The sequence below is a fragment of the Mobula hypostoma genome, chromosome 13 (assembly GCF_963921235.1).
Source record: "Mobula hypostoma chromosome 13, sMobHyp1.1, whole genome shotgun sequence".
NCBI lineage: Eukaryota > Metazoa > Chordata > Chondrichthyes > Myliobatiformes > Myliobatidae > Mobula > Mobula hypostoma.
The window spans coordinates 77779738-77786305 of record NC_086109.1 but is presented as its reverse complement, the minus strand read 5'-3'; positions in this window follow the sequence as shown (position 1 = coordinate 77786305).

Below are 6568 nucleotides of genomic sequence, written 5' to 3'. Positions count from 1 at the left end.
GTCCTCGTTTATTGTCATTTAGAAATGCATGCATTAAGAAATGATACAATGTTCCTCCAGTATGATATCACAGAAACACAGGACAGACCAAGACTAAAACTGACAAAAACCACATAATTATAACATATAGTTACAACAGTGCAATGCAATACCGTAATTTGATAAAAAGCAGACCATAGGCACAGTAAAAGAAAGTCTCAAAGTCCCAATAGCCCCAACATCTCACGCAGATGGTAGAAGGGAGAAACTCTCCCTGCCATGAACCTCCAGCGCCGCAAACTTGCCGATGCAGCATCCTGGAAGCACCCGACCACAGCCGACTCTGAGTCCATCCGAAAACTTCGAGCCTCCGACCAGCCTTCCGACACTGAGCACCGAGCACCATCTCTGCCGAGCGCTTTGACCCCGCTCCGGCCGCCAAGCAACAAGCAAAGCCGAGGACTCGGGGCCTTCCCCTCTGGAGATTTCGAATCACACAGTAGCAGCGGTAGCGAAACAGGCAATTCAGAAGTTTCACCAGATGTTCCTCCGTGCTCTCATGTCTGCCTCCATCAAATCAGGATTGTGCACGGCACCCTACTTGACTAATAACAGATATTCATCACCGGAGTGGCCACTGCGCGCTGTGTCGCGCCGCCATCTTCTCCTCTCCTCCTTTCATATGGCAAGAGCGAGAAGAACACATGGCCTGTATGCTGGGTGCTCCTGATGGCGGATGCTACTTTCTGGAGTCAGCGCTCCTTGTAGATGTGAATAATGAGCTTACTGTACTGGAAGCTGGTATAGGTTTAATGATCTGAACAGCCTCCTTCTGTGTGGTAATAAGCAGGATTCGTGCAGATTCTGAGTAGCACCTGGGCTGTGATACCATCCCCAAAGTTTAGAAGACTTGCAGTAATAACTGGGTGCTCAGTGAAGAATTGTTTTTAGGGTGATCTGTATGCAGCTATCTGGGCTCTCATTCCAGAAAACAAAGGCAGCAGAACAACTTTATCCCTGATAATTAACTTGTACTTCTATTTCCCACGCCCCTAATCTTGGATTCCACAAGCACACCACAGCAATTTTGTCCATGCACCAATATAAAACAGAAACTATTTGCACTGTGTTGTGGAAAACTAATAAGCTGATGGAAATCATCTGGGAAACCAAATGCAATCGCTGGATCAAATTAAACTCAACAGTTTGTATAAAATTTGCTTCATGTCACTCAAGGAACGAGATTGATTTACACCGTGGAGTTGAGAATTAAACAATCCTTCTGTAACTTTTATTATTTTTATGGCAGGAGTGCCTTATCTGCTGCTCTTGCAACAAGCTTCATCCACCCCAGCATTTAGTTCGTCTGCTACTCCATTGGTTCTGTGCCTTCAGGCATGACTGGAACTTGTCAGTATGCAGTAACATAGCTCTTTATAGAAAACATCCAGTGGAGCGTTGAAGCAAACACCAGAGTCAAGAGCATCGCTGGAGCACCGCAGTAACCTACAAGGTTCAAACTGTTATCAGAGTAAACAACAGCTGGCCGCTTCTTTTACCGAGAATTCTTTCTTACATCTAATTCAGCACAAGCAGTGTGTTGATCTTGCATTAAGTTTTGTGTTGTAGGTTGCAATGCATTATAAAACTTTTATTACTTTATGGACCTTGTAAGTCTCAGCTCTCTTGCAGTATTCACCTCGAAAAAATTTCTCCTTGCGTGAGCTGGGTTTCAGTATCAAGAGTTCTCGCCTGGTGGGAAATACTTATGTGAAGCTTTTTTTTGAGTATTGATCGGCTGTTTTGATTGCACGGTACCACATTGTCACTAAATTGAAATTAGGTCATGTGCTTTGAGCATAAAACTTAAATATTAGAGGTCAGAAGAATTTCATTTGATCAGCATTAGTAAGAACAGCCACTAACTGTGGTCATGTCTGTGTATCTGGTTCCTTTGAATCTGATAGAACCCTTTGTTTGAAGATGAGCCTAACCATATCATTATCACTAGTAAACTCAACAATCACTGGCTTACAATAGCTGAACATATTGTGGTCAGATTTGGTCACATTGCAACTTGTCCCAAGCCTCTTTACCAAATGCACAAACTCCAGAAACTAGAACGGGAAGTTTTTTTAGAACCAGCAAGGGCAGCATGTGTTTGGGAGAACATCACTTCCAGATTCCCTCCCGAATCAAACCCCATTCTCACCCAGATATCAATCAATCGTGTATACAGCAGAAATCCCTACTCACTATATCTCTACCACATGAATAACTGCTGCTCAAGAAGATCAGTAACACTTTTTTAAAAATTGTTTACTTCAAGTCATTTTGAAACACCTCTCAATGTTTGTGATATTTTAAACCCTTAGAATTCATGACATGGTTGTCAGAAGACAGAGCTTTGGTGGTGAAATCCGACACCTGATGGCTATTCACCATCCAGACATTGCTGCCAGTTTCAGGAATAAGGTGGACCAGAGAGATAGACCTCCACACCTGGACCAAGATGTGGTTCACCATGGCGATGATCATAACAATGACTGACAAGGAGAGAGATAATAGGAAGAAATAGAAGCAGGTGAACAAGGGATCTGCCCAGAGAATCCTGCTTGTGGATCTTGAAGAGACGGTAGAAATGGCCTTGATGACTCTGGACTACTGAGAGACTTTTGATGTTTCATGCTGTGAATGGCAAAGTTTGGGAATGGGCATCTCTCATGGGCCATGGGTTTAAAATATTTCTCATGCCACAGGACAGAAAATCAAACCTCAGTTCGGTTAATGGAACTAATTTAATTGCTTCCTTCTCCATCACTGAAAGCAGATGGCCTTTCTATGGCTCATGGTCATTGTCAAGCTTCTTGTCTAATGCTTACCTCCTGCTACGTTGCAATGCTAATATATTGCTTCTGGCACAAAATTAGCTCAAATATTTTCTATGCCAAGGGGTTAATTAAATATAAAATAGCTTCGACAAAAGTAACATGAGAAACTCTCAAAAAATTCCACTGGGAGAAGCAGGTTTTATACCCCCCGAAAGCTGGAAAGATTTCATGAACTTTGTGAACATGGTTGAAATTGGTCCATGAGGGCCCCCTGTGAAAGTTCAGTTCTAAGAGATTTATATCGGCCTCATCAATAAAACCTTCTTAAGATTAATAGTTCCTGAGAAGATTTGGGATCCTGTGCATAGCAGACGTTTTCCCCCGAACACTGGTTGGGAGAGGGAATAGTTAAGTTATTGGAGATATTAAGCAATTGAGAGGTAAAGAATTAAAAAAGATTCTCATACTATGAGAATGACTGGGCAGCACAGCAAAGCAGCCCTTCTGAGGTGACAGGTTAATACATTCCAGCTCTCTGCTAATGTGCCCTGTATGTAAATCACCAGGTTGTTTTGCTTTAATGATAATCACCATAATTTGAACAGAAAAGTTTTGACATGTATTTCATGGAAATATTCAAATTATTTTTTTTGTGTATAATCAGCAATGAACCATAAAAACAAAATAAACCCTGTCTACCACGACAGAATGCATACCTTCCTTCTGGAAATTTAATTATAATTATGTTTGGAGAATGTGTAAAAGTCTAGTGCAGCAGATTATTCTTTCGGTGGAAAATTTATTCTGCACTGGGCAACATCCTGCACAATTGAGGGACTATTTACTCACAGGACTATTTTCAATCTTTCACAAGGTGTACCACATCATCTGTCATCAATATTAACTCCCAGTCTCTAATTCAGTCCCAGCATGTGAGTGTTGCTGGCACAGGCAGCATTGGTTGCCCTGGAGAAAGCGACTGTTCAATCTGTTCCTGAGCTGCTGCAGTCCCAGGGGGAGAGAAAGTACTCCCACAGTGTGTGAATACCAAAAAAAAACACCAGATGTTGGAAGTCTAAAATAAAGTCGGAAAAATGCTGGAAAGACCCAGCCGCTCGGGCAGCATCTGTAGAAAAAGAAACAGTGTTAATGTTTCAGATTGAATACATTTCATCTTTCAACCTGCCATGGTTTTGATGTAACTTACGGAACACAGTTAAGTTGAAGCACTTGGGTCGTATATGTGAACGGAAGTGATGAATTGGCAACGCTACGGATGGAATTCGGAAGGAAATGGACTTTAAAAAAAAAGGATGGACTCATGGTTAGGATGAAGTAAAAGCGGCTGAACAAGGGAACTGCCCAGACAGTCCTGCTTGTGGATCTTGGAGAGGTGGTAGAAATGGCCTCGATGACTCTGGATCATCACACAGATGGATGCTCCAGGAGAAAAGTGTCCTGAGGAAATGAAGCCTCGGCTGACTGCCAGCAGAGTGGCTCAATATTCCGTGATCTAGAGACTATAAGACCACAAGACTTAGAGTTAGGCCATTCAGCCCATCCAGTCTGCTCAAACACTTCATCACAGCTGCTTTGTTATCCATCTGAACTGATTCCACAAACCATGGACACATTTTCAAGGACTCTACAACTCATGTTCTCAGTATTATTTATTTACTTGTATTTTTATTTCCATGGTTTGTCTTACTTTGCACATTGGTTGTTGCTGATCTTTGTGTGTGGTTTTTCATTTATTCGATTGTATTTATTTGTTCCACTGTGAATGTCTGCAAAAAATGTATCTCAAGATTGTATATGGAGACATACATGTACTTTGACAATAAATTTACTTTGAACTTTGAACTCTTACCCCATACTTTCCCTGTGTAAGCTTCGAGATCCTCTAATCAAGAAACTATCAACCTCCACTTTGAATATACTTAAACGCTTCGCCTCTACAGCTATCTGTGTTAATGACTTGCACAGGTTCGCCACCCTAGGGCTGAAAAAAAATCCTCCTATTCTCTGCTCTGAAGGGCTATCCTTGTGCTCTGAGGTTGTCCTGTCTGGTCCTAGACTAAAGGAGACATCCCTTCTACATCCACTCTATCTAGGCCTTTCAATATTTGATAGATTTTAGTGAGATCCTCCCTCATTCTTCCAAACTGCAGTGAGTATATAGGGCGGTATGAAGATGTTTTTAAATGCTGATTATTTACAATGACACTGTAGTTTAATTACTATGCTTATAATCCCGAGGTCTAAATTGAAATGGCAGCTGTGGAATTTAAATTCATTCAATTATCTGTAATTATAACAAAAGGTGTTTGTTGCATGGGAATGAATAGTGAGGGATGATGACAAGTGAAAAGGGGTGTGAATTGCACTAATGTGGGAACAGGGAATCACAGACAAAGCCTGGAAGTAGAGGCATGGAATGCAGCCGTGAGAATTCCCAAGTTTCGTAACTTCACTAATTACATTTTAGTGCGCATCCATTGCTATGATAGTAAATTAGATTTTTAATGTTAGACCTGTGGATAATCATTTTATTCTGTAATCAGGACCTGATCTGTTACTTAATTAGTCTTTTGTAACCACCATCCTGTAATCAAAATGTAGTTTTACTGGTAATCTCATCAACTGAGAATGTAAAAGATACACCAAATTCCTGCTCATTGGGATCAGCTTTGACGGGTTTCCTGGTGTGCACCAGTTTTTTTTAAAATAAATCACCCACAGGAAATAATTCTGAAAATGTAGCTCGGGTGGTTGATGGTTCCGTTGAGTTGTTCTCTGATCTTGGCAATTTACTTGCGGGCGTTTCATCACCATACGAGGAGACATCACAATTAACAGTGCACTGATGATGTCTCCTCGTGTGGTGCTGTAACATTTGCAAGTAAATTGCCAAGATCGGAGAACAACTCAACCCATAAATCACCCCTGATTTTGAGCACCAACTACAATATGTCGCTACAATGTTTCCGGAAGAAAAACGCTGAACCAAGGATTGTTGTTCACTACTGTCCTTCAGAGAGGAACTCTGTCAGTATTACATGGCCTGGACTGTATGAGATTCACACCTAACATCAAATGTAGTTGGCTCTTTGAGATGGAAATGTGGATGGTTATTAAATGCTAGTCTTGCCAGTGACAGAACAGAAACTGCAAACGTCATATAGACCAGACTGGGTAAGAACTGCGAACATCCCCCAAAGGGATATAGCGGCATGAGATAGGTTTTTATGACCATGCGTGGTTTCATCGTCACCACAATTCTGTTTATTCCTAATTTATTTATTTAATTGAATTTAGAATTCTCCAGTTGCCCTTGAGATTTGAACATACCTTTCTGATCTTTAGTCCTCAGCAATCCACATTGCACAGTATTCTATCCTATCCTCTTCAGCTCCTTCCGGAAAATATAATTCTTAAATTATTTAGAAGTGTGTGAAAATCAGAGATACAGCAAGGTAACAGGCCCCTCTGGCCCAACGAGCCCGCACTGCCCTATTACGCTCATGTGACCAATCAACCTACTAACCGGTACGTCTTTGGAGTACTGGACCACCTGAAGGAAACTCACACGGACACAGGGAGAAACTCGTTACAGACAGCAGCGGAACTGAACCCAGGCTGATGGCACTGTAAGAGCGTTCACTGACCGCTACACTACCGTGCCACCTCTGATACTTTATTTTATAATATAATTTATAAAATGAAATAACAGGACAAACATGTTACTGTGTGAGGTT